Below are 17,522 nucleotides of genomic sequence, written 5' to 3'. Positions count from 1 at the left end.
TTGCTCTACGGGGGACGATCGTTAAGTATGAAGTACCACCGCGGCAACATGGAGCTACTTAATAAATTTTTTATTTATTTTCAGGTGACTGTCTGCAGTCCTAGAAAGCATTGAAATCCCTGAAACACACAATACCGTAGCAAGTCGTAGAGGAGCCAAAATGAACTTTTTGCGACATATCTTGAAAGAATGGGTGGTACAAGATGAGCGAAACGAGTATGGCAGTGCATAGCTCAAGGAAGGAGATAAACAAGTAGACCAGCAAGAACATGGAAATAGGATCTAGATGAAGCAATGCCAAGCAGAGATTTGCTATATGGAGACTGGCCGGACAAAAATGGAAAATGCAAAGCGAGAAACGGTGACAGTTGTAGTCAAGTCGGAGATACGTACATCATGCAGTAATTCGCCTTCTGCAATTGAAGGGGAGCGACTCTTCAGCAGCCCATGGTGAGTAGGGGCAAGAATAGAATGGCAGTACACCGTAATATGCCGCAGGGGCACAGAGACTTCCACTGTCGCGAAGGAAGGGCTGAATGACGTAGAACCAAGTGTCAGACCGCCTCTCTGTGAAAAGCCGGGAAACGTAGGATGTGCTGCTCGAGTACCGGCTCATCGCAGTTGCGGCTATAATGGAAAAAAAGTGAAAATCAGTCGTGCATCAGTTTTTAGTATTTTGCACGACAATTTGAACATGAAAAAGGTCTTCGCAAACTGCGTTCCGCGACTTCCGACACCCATTCATAAATCTCGCCCCCCCCCCCGCCCCCCCCCCGCCCCCCACCAATCGAAGCAGCAGCGTAAATTTTGCAACTGTATCAGGTCAATACATGTGACTTCTTTATACGCGTAATCACCTTGGGCAAGTGGTTGATTTATTACTATGATCCAGAGACGAAGGAAAGAGAAAGCAGTGGAAACGAACTGATTCACCACCGTTGAAAAACCATAAGACGTAACCACCACCTGACAAGGAGATGCTGAGTGTTTCTTCGAGCTGTCACGGGGTGGTGCTAACAGATTATGGCCGCAATGGGCAAACCGTCACCGGAGTATATGCTATAGTGGAAGATTAGGGAAGGTAAGCCTTCCTTAGTGGATGTACACCATCTCTAAAATGATCACTGAGAGCGTACCATAAATTGGAAAAAACACATCCATTAGTGAAAAGAAATACCTTTCTGAGTACAAATCCGTCTGCCAACGAAATGCCTATAAAATGCGTAAACAAACAAAAGTAAATAGTTAATTAACCTACAACATGTGTGTGCTTTGGCACTTTGGCAGTAAATGAGAAAATTGTGCATTGTTCGTGTTTGATAAGCACTGCTCCACAGCCTTACGAAGTATAAGGACAGTTATTTTGAGCAGCTTTGTTCTATTTGGCTTCCAAAACCCTTGAACAGCTATTCCTATAAAAGTGTGCTCCTCAGTGATCATCCGATGAACTATTTCTCCTGAGTAAACTCCACTAGTTGGCACGCAGATTCTATGTTCTCCAACTGTGGAGCTACAACACAGCCACCTTGCTAGTGGCGTGTGTATTTTAAGGGGCATCATCCTCCGTGAATTCAATCTGCTTGGAAACGTTACGTTTTTCTGACTGATGAGTAAATATTTTTATCGTAAAGTTTTTTGTTCTGGTGAATACATAGATCGATCTGAGGCGCTGCTGATGGTGGTTTTCGAAATGCAGGTTAACTGTAATTGCATGCGTCGATGACAACCTTTAGCTTCTGATGTACGGCATGGGGCTGCGTGGTATCCGTTTCGTTTCTGATATCTTCTGGGACCAGTTGGCTTGGTAAGGTGTGGAGTCAGTTGGCATAACTATTCCAACAGGTCCATCGACAAGAGCAATAAGAAATGCCCCACAATCTCAAAGGCCTCCTGATCGCTATGAATACATTTAAATGATTTTGTTTTAGTGAAATACCATGCCCGTCAGCATCTTGAGATGATTGTCGAAACCGATGGCAATAAGATTCGCCTATCAACAACGGTCGAAAAGGGGAGGAACTGGAGAGATTCAGTCTGGCACGACCAAAGTAAAATTGCGCGAAAATGGGACCCACGTGTTCATACAGACGATCGCCCAACTCCTTCTTTCGTGGTCGACTTAAAACACTGAAGTAATTCCATCTGAATAATTATAGCTATAGCCGCAGGCAGAAATTATTTACTTTGAAGAATTCATTATTTGTTCATAAATTTACCTTCATACTGTTGTTTATACATTAAAACAGAATTTATTTTTGTTCAAATACTAGGTCTACAACTTTGCTTCCGCCGTTTTCTCTCGAAGTTCGCGGATTTATTGCGAAAAACTTACAAAAAAAATTATGATTCATAGTATTGTCCATCGCTAGCCACTACATTCTTCCATCTTTCGGACAGCATACGAATCCCGTGACAATAACTGGGCGTCTTTTGTGGGGACTCATGAATCGATTCAATTTTGCACTTGTTCGTATGATCGGAAGTGCCGGTCAGCCAGACTGTATGCCACTGATCGAAAAAGGTGGTAGTCAGAGAGAGCAACGTACGGAGAATACGGCGGGAGGGACAGGACTGCTCATTTCAACGTTTCCATGAATATTTTGACGGGTTTTGCGACATGGGATCGAGCACTGACCTGCTGCAAACTTACCTTTACGTGTCTATCGCTGTGTTGTAGCCGTTTGTGTTTCAGTGCTGCTCTAGAACGCATCAATTGCTTTCGATAATAATGTCCTGAGACAGTCTTCGTCTGTTTCAGTAGCTACGAAAACGTTCTGTCTTCCACCGCCATGCCGGTCTTCGACATCAAAATCACCGTTCATAAGGCGGTGAAAACATTCTCTGCACGTTCTCCCTCTAATAGTTCCCTCACCATTGGTCTTACCCAGCCTTTTAAGAGTCACAGCCGCAGATTTCTTCATGTTAAAGCAGAAAATTAAAACTTCCCGCAGATGGCGAGAAATGCGTACGTAAGTTGACGTACTTAATCGAGAATAACCTTATGATGCAATTACAAATCGACTAATATTTTTATGGCATTATGTTTACAGACGCTTAAGCTTATTGTATTACTCCTATGACCAACCACCTGAACCCCACTTGCCGCTACTGCCGTCTATAGCAAAACGGAGGAAGCAAAGTTGTAGACCTAATATTTTCTCAGGAGGAATTCGTTTTAAAGAATTTGAACCGTGGATTTATTTTCAAAGAATATTCTTAAGAATTTATTTTATTTACTAGCGATTCATCAAGAACATCAACACATTTAATGACACTATGTGAGCGTGGAAGTAGTTGCCAGGGAGTAACTGATGAAATCATAACCAAATTCCTTTTTAACAAATGGGAATTTTATTGTCTTTAATAGCGCTTAAAAGCATTTTTTTAAAGAAACAGATTTAAAAATGATAATCAGAAAGCACCCCCTAAATATCAAGTTACAATTTATTCAGAGGCAGAAGGAAACAAGTTTTAACTGTATGAGCTTTCGGGCAGAGAACCTTGCCGCTCCATTTTGACATGGCTGTAGTTACGACTGCTCGCAACAGCCTCTGAAAGACAACTCTGGTGCAGATATGTAACACATCAGATTACTTTAAACTAAAAGTCTTAACAATTTACACAAGCACACCAACTATGCACCCCCGTAGGAGGGATGGAAATGGTATACCGAGCGAGGTAGCGCAGTGGTTAGACACTGGACTCGCATTCGGGAGGACGACGGTTCAATCCCGTCTCCAGCCATCCTGATTTAGGTTTTCCATGATTTCCCTAAATCGTTTCAGGCAAATGCCGGGATGGTTCCTTTCAAAGGGCACGGCCGATTTCCTTCCCCATCCTTCCCTAACCCGAGCTAGCGTTCCGTCTCTAATGACCTCGTTGTCGACGGGACGTTAAACACCACTAACCTAACCTAACCTATGGAAATGGTACAAAACACTAAGAATTAAAATATTGACTTTGCCACCGAATGTGCAACTTGATTTTAATTTCCAAGAAAAGTCTTACGGTGAAAGGGTGGCAACTTTATATACTAAAATGATCATTTAAATAAAAGCCCATGAAATGCAATCTTGTATAAAATTCTGCAAGGTTGGTCAAACAAGTTACGATGCTCTACAGTACACAGATACGGCCTCTCAAGACCAAAACATATTTCAGGCATTAGGCCGTTACACTCCAAGCAATAAATTCGTTAACACACCAGATCCGACAAACATGACAGAGGCAGCCCCGAACGACAGACAGACACTAACTGCGTAACAAATGCAGACGAGAGACAGACGAGCAAGCTGGGGGCGAGAGACTGACCAAGAAAACAAGTAGAATTTAACTAGAGTAAATCACACAACATATCACCAATCACTTAACTTCTAAGAAACTGCGATTTCTCGAGAAGACCTGGCGCAGCACCCCCAAATCGCTCTCTGCCAGCCGCTTCAACGGACGCAGGAAGGCGCGCCGATCTCCCGTCTCACGGCGTCGTAGCTCGCACCGGCCAGATTGATGTGGGTTGACTCCTGTTGCTCTCGTGTCGACCGCGAAGTACACTACCCCTCGCTATACGCCGCGGCCCACTGAACTCACGTGGCGATCTCTTATACGCCGACGCTCAAGACGGACAAGTCATCTTGTGCCTCAGTGCGCGACCGACCAAGCGATCGATCCAACCACCAATGATCATTGCCTGAGCAAACTCGAGCAGACTGGCTGCCTAACGCGCAGACTCAGATGTAGGAACTCAGCCCCGGCCACTCGCTGAGTTCTCTTACTGGCGGAGTGGAAAGACTCTCGTTTTGCCGGCTTTAAAGGCTGATCCGAACGAAAGACATACTAGCACTCCGGACGACAGACTAACTGCCTCACAAATGCGGGCGAGAGACAGACTAGCAAGCTGGGGACGAGAGACTGACCCCCGACTCACCCCTGGCGAGCTCATAGCGCCCCTTAAATGCACGTGAACAGTCAACCTTTCCCCTTCCCCACCAGAGGGAGACACCAAAGCTGCGAGTGCCACAGCGGCGCCACAGCGAGAAACTGAGGGTGACTGCTTCACACTACGCGCTGCGGCGCGCTCTTCAAAAGAGCAATTTTTACCACGACTCACTAATATTTTTAAGGTATTATGTCTACAGATGCCTAAGCTAATTGTATTTTACACCTATGACCAACCACCTGAACCCCACTTGCTGCTACTGCTGTCTATTGCAAAACGGAGGAAGCAGAGTTGTAGACCTAATATTTTCTCAGGAGGAATTAGTTTTAAAGAATTTACTCGAAAAAGAAGTTACCGCAAGCTTTGCTAAAGTAAAACGCTTTTCCTCGTGAATTACTGCGTTCTGCCTAAGTATTCCTACCCGTATCAGTTTGCGCCAACTCTCCCATAGATGTATTCCAAGTGATCCTGCACCCAGTGTCAGTTGGCAGTTACAAAAAAGGAAAAATGTTCAAATGTGTGTGAAATCTTATGGGACTTAACCGCTAAGGTCATCAGTCCCTAAGCTTACACACTACTTAGCCTAAATTATCCTAAGGACAAACACACACACTCATGCCCGAGGGAGGACTCGAACCTCCGCCGCACAGTTCATGACTGCAGCGCCCGAGACCGCTCGGCTAATCCAGCGCGGTTAGGTTTAAGTAGTTGTAAGTTCAAGGGAACTGATGACCTCAGATGTTAAGTCCCATAGTACTTAGAGCCATTTGAACCAATTTGAGTACCAAACAGTAGCTTCAACGGAATGTGAAACCATCAGGAATATATCAGTTGATTTAAAAGTTTGTAAACTGCATAGTAAATAAAATTTTAAAGAAAAACAAAAAGTTATCTCTACACTGGTCTCCATTCAGATCAGTGTGTTTTGTCCAACGAGATTACAATTTTTTCTGAATAAAAAGTTTCGGATTCTGTTACAAAACAACAAATGTCTTTTTAGCTACAACACCTTGAATCTCAGTTCGTGTACTAATGCCATCGTGACGTCCATTGTACATCCAGGTTAATGAGCAATTCCTGCCCGGAAATCTAAATGACTTCTATTTCAACTCGCTTCGCTGACAGTCCAAGAATATTGTTTCATGCTATGCATTATTATCCATGGTCAATTATAATGATTGGTTTTCCATTATTTATGTCCAGCATCATCTCCACTATCCAAATATTGTAAGTGCAATTCGATCTCCAGGACTGGTAAGTGAATATCTGAAACGTTCGTATGACCACGTTCAAATTGTTTATCCACTACGAAACCATCTTGAATGCGGGTATAAAGTTGTAAAGTTCTTTTAAAAAAGATTAATGCTATAAGATTATGTTGAACGAATGTCTGATCTGTGGAATGAGTACTGAACTCGAATTGTCGTGTTGCGTGTTTTAAGTGCAAGTGGTGTGGTTACTCTGTGCTATTGTTAGCAAAACTTTACCCGAATTTATTGGGCAATGCAACTCCCAATACCAAAAAAGAAAACAGTCACTGTAAAATATAGTCATCCCCATAAGCACTGAATCCTAAGGATCTGTTCAAAACTGATAATTTTGGTCCCTGTGCACATAGCAAATAAATTAAATTGTCTTACCTCTAGAGCAGCAACGGTGGAACGCGATATATTCTGGTGTCTCATGAAAAACAAAAATATGCTAGCTACTGGCTCAGCAGTGTACAATGCCGGCCATAATACTTCGAAATGCACATGAGATTCTTTTGGCTGATAAACGAGAACATTTCGGAAAATCCAACTTCTTTAAAAAACACTCGTATATGACCTGGACAGTGAGGAGGTACTGATTATGGCGAATTACTAGCACTGAGTATTTTAGCAGAATTATATTGGAAGTTAAGTTTGGCTTTTCAAAAACGTCTGACAGTTGAAGTTACATCACAATTGATTCACAATGAGATTTAAACAGCAAGTATTATCTAACTTCATTAATCCAACACACATGCAAATCATCAAATGAAATATAATAATCTTGGAAGCATTACAAAAATGAAATATTTAACTAACTCTTTTATCAAAACAGTTTACATACATTCTAGGGTTACTCAACAATCAGAAATTATCAGCAAACTCATATATACTAACGCGCTGCCAAAAACCGAAATCATAATTATTTAAAATCTTTACCTAGCTTGCATGAAGACTTCTGCTTCCAAGTTCAACAATACTGACATACGTAAATTAATCTAACGCTTTGTGGCTTCACACAGCACACCACAAAAACTGCCTACTCCATCGTCTTTCCTTCACAGGCGGCTGCCTACAACTGAGCGCCAAACTCTCTCTTACTCCAACACTAGCATTATCTCTGGGTCTGCGATAAACACATACTTCGTTTATAAAATCGTATACGGATGCTACATACTAATGTGCCCCAATATACTCCTTTCAAAGTCTACATGGCCTTCCTACTACTGTGTTCATATTTGAGCCGCAGACAGCTTTTCTACAGTAAATACGTATGTCACTGTATGATACACATCTTCATCTACTGCCAATATATTGTTATTAAGCTTTACGAAAAAAACAGTTCATCGATGCATAATGAACAATACTTCAAAAGTCTGTTCTCTTCTGACAATTAATTTTCCATTTTATGCACTGATTTTATTTTTCCAAACCAGTTTGAATGTTGTCGAGGTACCTTAGAGATCGCCTGCCAGCGGGTAGCGTTTTTTTCTCTCTTCGTTATCCTGTTTGGCGGCGCTCTAATTACGTGCCCCATCTACTGCGATCTTTTGGCTATCTAACGTGTCACTATATCTGGTTCCTCGTATAAATGAATTTCATCGTTATGTTGTACTCTCCCGTCTTTAACATTGTTCTCTCTTATGGGCCCAATTACTTCCCTTCAATATTTTGCTTTCAAATATTCTGTTTTTCTTTCTTCTCTTCGTGCGGAAGTACAGGTTTCAGATCCGTAGGCTGAAACTGATCCAATTCACGATTTCCGTAGTTTACATTCCCTAGAAGGTGCCTTACTTTTGAAAACTTATTAGGTTATGCTAATACCTGTCAGACATTGAGTTAGTAATTCGATTTTGGATTTCGTGGAGAAACCAGATGTTAGCAAGGAAATTAAATTAAATTAATTTGTCTTTGTAGAAGTTATTTGCGGTGTATAATTATTTTCCGGATGCTGAGTAAAGATTATTTATTTTATCTCTATGCACCTCAACGTCCATGCCATTCATACAGTTTAATAATTCCTTTTCATCGTCAGCTATAAGAGCAATGTAAACATGCTGTTCATTTGCTCTCCTTTTTGCGTTAACAACAAAACGAAAGAAAAATCACAATCTGTTACAAGCATAACGTTGGAAGAACAGCATTTGTTGAAGTATTATGCTTCTCGGAAGTGACAGCAAGTAACATTCTGTAAGATATGCATTAGGACTGTTGATATTACCAAAAATATCGGAAATCTGATATATCGACATTTAAAAAGACTTCATTATCGGGCTCTCGATATAGCTAAAGAACGTATCGATATATCGCTACGTCGACAGAAGAAGTATCGATCTACCGCTCCATAAGAATATTGGCTTCACATTGTAAACATACTGCCGGTTCTAGAGCCGGAGATTTAAGTTTTGATTTATTATCAGATATTCTGTACAACAACAAACTAGCATCCTACTTATCCCCGTCATAGCAAGAATTGAAAGGAGAACGATGCACGTTCATGCTTGACGATATCCACTTTGCTACAATGTTAACTGAATTGAAGTGGCACAATAAGATGTCCAATGGGTCCGTCATTCAGTTTAGTCACATATCCGATTTGTCCAGGACACTTCACGTCGACTTCCCTGTGTGTGTGTGTGTGTGTGTGTGTGTGTGTGTGTTTTCTCCTTCATTTCTGCCAACGCCAGCTACATATCAACTGCAGTGTGAAAACTGCGTGGTGATGCTAAACGTTGAAGTTTCTGTTGGTAGCGCCAAACACCGATTACGTCAGCAGTTCCCCTCAGAGTCTCCGCCCACCATACTGTCATTTATCTTTTTGATCATCATTTTCAGCAACTGTTTCTGAAGAATGCCGATGTTAAGAAATAGCACACTAGTTGTGTTAAAAATTATTGTTTAACGCAACCGGCATGCTATATCTTCACATTGGAAATCTTCAGCTTCCATTCACAACTCCACCCCCCTGTGCAATCGGACTACTACTTTTGTGCCACATATGCTTGCTTCACACAATCAAGGAGAAAGATTGGACGTTATGAAAGCTAAATAAGTATTAAGACTCCAGTGAAAGTAAAATTATGTTCTACTACAGTTTCGAAAAAACATCTTCGAATGTGTACCAAAAATTGTGACAAAAAAAAAAAAAACGTCCGTGGGTGTTGCCATTTTGATACTCATATGTATCGATACATTGGGGGAAAATATCGCCAATATACATCTATATATAGATAGATAGCTAGATAGATAGATTCGAGGGTAAGTCAATCATTATCCGCAGTTTAATTCTATTTTTGTTTATTTTTGTAGTACTGTCGTTTTACGTTTATGACGCATGCTTTGTTTATATGTTGTTATATCTTTGCAATTTTCAAGCTGGTAGGTCAGTTCCGTTATCGCTGCCGTCCTGTTAATCATGGCTGTCTATTTGCACCAAAGAAGAGTAACGTTCAGTGGTCCGTTTTTTGTGGCCGGAAGGCGTATCAGGGGCCGAAACTCATCGAAGACTTTCGGTGCAGCACAGGACCAGTTTTTCGCCACAACGGAGTGTCTACGAATGGATTGAAAAATTGCAAAATGGTCGCACAAATGTTACGCATGATGAAGGAGCCGGACGACCGTTTACCGCCACAAGTGAAGAATCTATTGAGCGTTCACGTGAAATGATTCTCTTAGACAGACGGTTAACTATTGACGAAGTGGCACATCGTCAGCAAATTAGTCACGGCTCTGCCTACGAAATCATCCACAACAGACTTGGGTTTCATAAAGTTTGTGCAAGATGGGTCCCAAAAAAATTCACAAAAAATGGTTCAAATGGCTCTGAGCACTATGGGACTTAACGTCTAAGGTCATCAGTCCCCTATAACTTAGAACTAGTTAAACCTAACTAACCTAAGGACATCACACACATCTATGCCCGATGCAGGGATTCGAACCTGCGACCGTAGCGGTCGCGCGGTTCCAGACTGTAGCTCCTAGAACCGCTCGGCCACCTCGGCCGGCTAACAACTCACACGTTGCATAAACAAACGCACTTGGACATCTGAAAAATACATTTGGATCGCTACGGTAACGAAGGGGACAACTTCTTAGACAGGATCATTACCGGTGACGAAACATGGATCCATCATTACCAGCCGAAGATTAAACGGCAGAGTATGGAATGGAAACATCCAAATTCGCCGTGCAAGAGAAAGTTCAAACCCAACCGTCCGCAGGAAAACTGACTCTTACGGTTTTTTGGGACGCACAAGGTCCAGTTCTGGAACATTACTGGGAAAGGGGCATAACAATAACCAGTGTGTACGTTACAGTGAGATGCTTACTACCAGGCTAAAGCCTGTAGTTCGAAGCAAACGCCAAGGATTGCTGTCGAAAGGTGTTGTGTTGTTGCACGACAATGCCCGTCCGCATACTGCTGCACACACTGCTGAAACTCTCCAGAAACTGAAATTTGAAGTACTGAATCATCCTCTACATAGTCCCAATCTTTCCCCTTCTGACTATCACTTGTTTGGTCCACTCAGGCATTAAGGGGCCGTCTGTTTGCCTCGGACGAAGCAGTGAAAGAAACGGTGCATTCCTGGCTCGCAGCTCAATTGAGAACCTTCTTTTTTGAGGGCATCAGGAAGCTTGTACAACGATGGGCCAAGTGCGTTGAAACGCAAGGAGACTTTGTCGAAAAATTATGTTCTTGTAAGTTAACTATTTGGTTACAATAAAATTTTGTAACTACTTTGCGAATAATAATTGATATACCCTCGTATTTTATCAACAACAGCAGTGCACCAATAACTGCATCGAGCGAGGTAATACGGTAGTGACGACACAGGGCTCTCAGTCTGGAGGAAACAGGGTTCAAATTTCGGTGTGGTCATCTTGATTTAGGTTTTCTGCGTTTCCCGCATATTGTTTAAGGCAAAACCACCATGTTTCGTCGCTACGGCCTATCTCTCTTTCCAACGGAAGTCCAATTTGAGTTCTTGTACGGTCCCTAACGGCGACGTCGTCAACGAGACGTTAACCCCTAACCTTCCATCGATAGCCACAGTGTGCGAGTTATACCGCAAGAGGCGCCAGGTGCGGTCACCGACCCGCGAGTGCTGGCGACTGACACATCCGCCCGCGATGGCTTGCGCGCAGCAGCAACAGTGCGAAGCAAACTGCGTGACGTGGTGCGGCGGCGCAGGTGACGGTTGGAGAGCGAACAGCGCACCCCCCCAAGTTGCTAAGCTCTCCAAACTGCGCCCTCACGACTGGCTTTGTTGTGTCTTTTGTCACCGCGGAACCACTGTGCGGCTGCAGGCATCCCGCCGATTAGAGCCCCCGTCTAACTTAGAACTGGCTCAGTATTTCTTTTTTTTTTTTTCCCCTCGTATCATGTTGCTTCGAACGGTTCTACATGACACAACAGAGTGTTCAGACACTCTTGCAGCACATTACACACTTCGGTCGGTGCACTCTCTGCTCTGCACTGCTGCCTCTGCACCTCTTAAGCCTCCTTCACAATGAAGGAAACACAATCCAACAGGCACCAGTGAACGGGAATTCTCTCTCGTGTAAACGCTAGGCACGCATGAGCAAACGGCCATTCTGTAGTGTTTGCTTCGCATTCACTTGTGTTCTGACGTCTGTCTGTCTTCCTTTTAGCGAGTAATCTAAGGAAGTTTGACCCTCTACGCTTCGGCGCTAGGAGTACAGAAAACTTTCTTATGTAATCTTGCTGTTGTTGTTGTTGTTGTTGTTGACATGAGTTGCGTGAGCGATGAAGTGGTGTGAAGAGAATGCAACGTTGCTAATAGAAGTATTTAGGTATCTTACGTGCTTCTCTGATCGAGGACATCTACAACACAAATCCTGAAGGAAGATAAATACAATTGGTAGAAAACTGTCGAAGCACTTAAAGGTCTAACTGGGCACCCGATTAAGACAAATTCATTAGATGCTTGCCTTAGGTGGAAACGAAGCGAGAAAGTGCAACCTTTGTACATCTTTTATTAAAAAAGGTAAAACACAATAAACATGGAAAAATATCCATTAGGAAGATACACTACTGGCCATTAAAATTGCTACACAAAGAAGAAATGCAGATGATAAACGGGTGTTGGAAAAATATATTATACTAGAACTGACATGTGATTACATTTTCACGCAGGGTTCGAATGAAGGGTAGAGCCACAGGTCGTAACACATCTGAAATGTAACGTCCACTGTTTAAAGTGCCGTCAATGCGAACAAGAGGTGACCGAGACGTGTAACCAATGGCACCCCATTCCATCACGGCGGGTGATTCACCAGTATGGCGATGACGAATACACGCTTCCAATGTGCATTCACCGCGATGTCGCCAAACACGGATGCGACCACCATGATGCTGTAAACAGAACCTGGATTCATCCGAAAAAATGACGTTTTGCCATTCGTGGACCCAGGTTCGTCGTTAAGTACACCATCGCAGGCGCTCCTGTCTGTGATGCAGCGCCAAGGGAACCGAAGCCGTGGTCTCCGAGCTGATAGTCCATGCTGCTACAAACGTCGTTGAACTGTTCGTGCAGATGGTTGTTGTTTTGCGAACGTCCCCATCTGTTGACTCACGCATCGAGACGTGGCTGCACGATCCGTTACAGCCATGTGGATAAGATGCCTGTCATCTCGACTGCTAGTGATACGAGGCCGTTGGGATCCAGCACGGCGTTCCGTATTACCCTCCTGAACTCACCGATTCCATATTCTGCTAACAGTCATTGGATCTCGACCAACGCGAACAGCAATGTGGCGATACGATACACCGGAATCGCGATAGGCTACAATCCGACCTTTATCAAAGTCGGAATCGTGATGGTACCAGTTTCTCCTCGTTACACGAGGCATCACAACAACGTTTCATCAGGCAACGCCGGTCAACTACTATTTGTGTATGAGAAATCGGTTGGTAACGTCCCTCATGTCAGCACGTTGTAGGTGTCGTCACCGGCGCCAACCTTGCGTGCATGCTCTGAAAAGCTAATCGTTTGGATATCACAGCAGCCGGCCGGTGTGGCCGTGCGGTTCTAGGCGCTTTGGAACCGGGTGACCGCTACGGTCGCAGGTTCGAATCCTGCCTCGGGCATGGTTGTGTGTGATGTCCTGGACCACAGATGGTAAGTCCCATAGTACTCAGAGCCATTTCAACCATTTGATTTGACATCACAGCATCTTCTTCCTGTCGGTTAAATTTCGCGTCTGTAGCACGTCATCTTCGTGGCGTAGCAATTTTAATGGCCAGTAGTGTACATGACTGGTGCATCACTTTCTTAATACAGATTTTTGGCAATAAACAAAGATGTGTGTGAAAGTAGACTTTCCCGGCTGTTAACTAATGATATCTTCTCGGGTTTCCAGATGGGTGGTTGCGTCGAAATTCCATGAGTTTGCAACGAGTGTCACTCCCTTCATGTACTGGCTAAGTGTCGCGACTGCGCGGGCGTCCCTCATAGCGTAACCTGAGCGGTAACCGTCTCTCTCCATCGCTTCCCTTATGTGTTGACCGCCGTTCGACACTATGTGCATTCAGTCTTGTCCAAGTCGCGAAGCGTCAATAGCTGAGTGAGCGTACCAGGTAGAACTTAGTAACTCCTGCCCCGGCTTACGGTACTATCATGGAGTCTTATCGCTACAGATCCTGTAACGTTGCCGTGCGAGTGGCTTTCGGAAGATTATCATCAAAGAATCAATTGAGATAACGCTCCATAACTATATGGACAACACGGACGATGATTACCAAGCTAAGTTCGGCAGGGAACGCTGCACTAACAGTTTCACGTTAGGAACGTACCTAGCAAGTGAAGCTTGCCGAGTCTGAGCAAGAATGAATGCAAGGGGAGTCGAACAGTGGTCCAAGCCGTCCCCCGCCGTGCATCGTCGGTCCCCGCAACTGGGGTAAGGGAAGGAGAGAGACACCCGCATAATCTCGACAATTAGCCGGAAGATGTTGAAAATGACACTCATCGAAACGCCGCGAAGTTTCGACGCTGCCATTCACATGAAAACCCAAGAAGATTTCATCAGTAAATAAAATTAGCTTGGTCGTGATCACGCTATCTGGCCTCAAACAAGGAATATACCAAATTTTTACGAAGTACCCTACGTGACACGTCGTATTTGTATTTCACATTTCAGTAGTAATAATTTTTGGAGCAAATTCCTTAGCGTACTTTAATAAAATCCTTTAAGTGCTTTGCATGTATCACTGCAGCCGTAGTCCACAGTTCGTCGTCTAGTAGCTAGCGTCCTCTGGATCACGGGGTCCCGGGTTTGATTCCCGCCGGTTTGGGGATTTTTACTGTCTGGGGACAGGGTGTTTGTGTTGCCATCATTTCATCATCATCATCATCATCATCATCATTCGTGACAGTGGCCAGATTGGATTGTGTAAAAATTGGACTGCGTAAGAATTGGGACTTTTTACGGGCGCTGATGACCGCGCAGTTGAGCGCCTCACAAAACATTCACCATCATCATTGCATACGTCAGAAATTATCTATGTAGTATATGTTTTCATGTTTCACGAAACTGAGAGAGTATTCTATCGGTGTGTTCACGACTAGGTAATAGTTCACACATATTCAGTTCTTTCGAACTGCATCCTCATTCAAATAGCTTGCCAAGTGTTGCCAGCAGTTAGCCATTTATATTTTTGAGTGTTGTGACTACAGAGAGGGGCCCCGATGCCCACTGCACAGTGGTCGACTATAGATTTATCACTATTACGTCTAGTACTTCTTGATAGGACCTTCGGAGTAATTTTCACATTCACTCATGTTTAATTATACAGATTATGGCTGCCATTCAGCAGTTGCACGATTTAATCTCAGTGTGAGCTACTCTTTCAAATCCCTTTTTTTCGTAGAAGTCAGGTAGCGCTACAATTGATTATTTATTCACCAATTCATTCACATCAAGGCATATTTTCATTAAGTAAGCACTCGGTTATTTTACGCATATTAGTAGTTTCAATTTCTACTAGGATAGCCACATTACAGCGTATTCGTCTGTTAATAACCAAGTGAAAATGGTGGCCTTTTGTGAGCTTATGTTAGTCGTTGGTACTGTTCTGCTTTTATATTTGCACCGCAGCTTCAATCAGAAGCCAGCGGTAAGCGTCAGTCGACTCAAGTGCTAGGTCTTCGACCAAACGCTATGTATAGCTGGAGCTCCAGTTCACTGTTATACGCAATACCTACACGTATTTCAAGCGTACATACAATCTGAGATACCGTAATGGTTTCTTTCGTACGCCATTTTGGTTATTTCGTGAAGAAAGTACGCGCACCATGCGAACTAATGCTCTTCGAATGTAAACTTTTTCGTGACTAGCTACACAAGGTGGTCACAAACATCTTGTTAGGGTATTGCAGCTTAGGTTGTGAAGGGAAATAGTTGTCAAGGCTAATTCAAGCGGCCCGCCAGATGCAAGTGTCAGTTGTTCTCGTAGAGTAAATGATAGGGGCGATACTTCTCAACCTTTGGGTCTGATTCGATCATTACTACCATTCCATGTCCAATTTTTGTGTCGCTCACTTGAAAAGTTTTAGAAAACCACAAGAAGAAAACGTTTGGCGACACTGTCTCTGGCTGACCGACTGAATCTGCGCGCAAGGGCCTGATTGGCTAACTTCAGTGCTGATTAACTCGGAAACGGAGCAACGTACCTAAATTCCCTGCAACACGCTTACAAGCTATTCAGACTGTTTCTGACCACCCGGAATAGTGCTGAATTCCGTGTGCCGAGACCGAGCGAGGTGGCGCAGTGGTAAGCACACTGGACTCGCATTCGGGAGGACGACGGTTCAATCCCGCGTCCGGCCATCCTGATTTAGGTTTTCCGTGATTTCCCTAAATCGCTCCAGGCAAATGCCGGGATGGTTCCTCTGAAAGGGCACGGCCGACTTCCTTCCCTAATCCGATGAGACCGATGACCTCGCTGTTTGGTCTCTTCCCCCAAAAACCAACCATCCGTGTGCCGATAACTATCTGAATAACAACAACGTAGCGTTAACAGGCTATGTTGGTTATGTCGCGCTTTCTTCCGTTCGCTCTAGTGTAAACATTTATTGAGAGATAACGAGGGAATAACGGTGAACACTGGCGAATTGCCTGTGAACGTGCATTCGTTTCCGTACGCTTCCATTCGGCCAGATGTAATGGAAGCTCTACCGCTCAAACCGTGTGATTAAGATCCTACTGGTGAACGTATTTGGACGTAAGACTAAGAAGTGGTGGCGCGATCACGTACGAGGCCTGTTCAGAAAGTAAGCTCCGATTGATTGCCAAATTGAAACCACAGTGAACATCAGAAATGTTTTACTTGTAACAATTAGCTACACCTTTCAGCTACTTCTCTACGTAGTCGCCGTTCTGACTTAGACTTTTGTAATAGCGTTGTACCAACTTTTCAATAGCCTCATCATAGAAGGCAGCCGCCAGTGCTTTCCGCCAATTCTCCACGCTGGCCTACACCTCGTTGTCTGTGTCAAAATGTTGTCTTCAAAGACAGCGGTTCATGTGACCAGAGATGAAACTCAGGGGGAGACAATTGCGGACTGTATTGTGGGTAATCTCACATTTCCATTTGAAAACGATGCAGGAGCATCTTCATTGCCCCTGCAGAATGCGGCTGTGAAATGTCTTGAAGAAGAAACAGCACGACAGTTATGTAATGTTAGCTGCATAGCTTCAGGCGAAATTTCTCACCAGGCCCTCGTACTTGGCGGCAGACACTATTTTCTAGACATCTTTACGCACTCACTGCGAGCTCAGAAATGAGAAGAGCGACGTGATGCTAACTGGGGTTATACTAGAGACACTACCCAACACATCTGTGCAAAGCTTTATCGGATTTTCATAGTCGTTTCCATTTCGCGACCGATCGGAGCTTACTTTCTGAACGCCCCTCGTAAAATCAGTATTAGGGAAGGCGACTGGAAGACTTGGATTTTGGAAGGACTCTGGGAGGAAGCATGGCTCCAGTCTGGCGTGAAGATTTCGAGTGTGTTGCTTTAGTATTTGGAGTCCATACAAAGCAGGTATGAGAACAGACCTGAAGCGAATTCAAGGACGCGCTGCTAGGATGAAACACATCGGTACAGCGCATAAGAAAGCGTAACAAAGATTCTGAGTGACTTTAAACGGAAATCCTTGAATGAAAGACGACGCAGTTGTAGCGAAACCTTGGTGGCTAAATTTAGAGAAGCTGCATTCTAAGAACATTGTTTGACCGTTATGCTGACAGCACGTATTATGCAACCCGCAGTATTACAACTGGCGTTCACAGACCACGCGCAAGATTTTAATTT

This window comes from Schistocerca nitens, chromosome 8, assembly GCF_023898315.1.
Source record: "Schistocerca nitens isolate TAMUIC-IGC-003100 chromosome 8, iqSchNite1.1, whole genome shotgun sequence".
Lineage (NCBI taxonomy): Eukaryota > Metazoa > Arthropoda > Insecta > Orthoptera > Acrididae > Schistocerca > Schistocerca nitens.
This window is presented reverse-complemented; position numbering follows the sequence as displayed.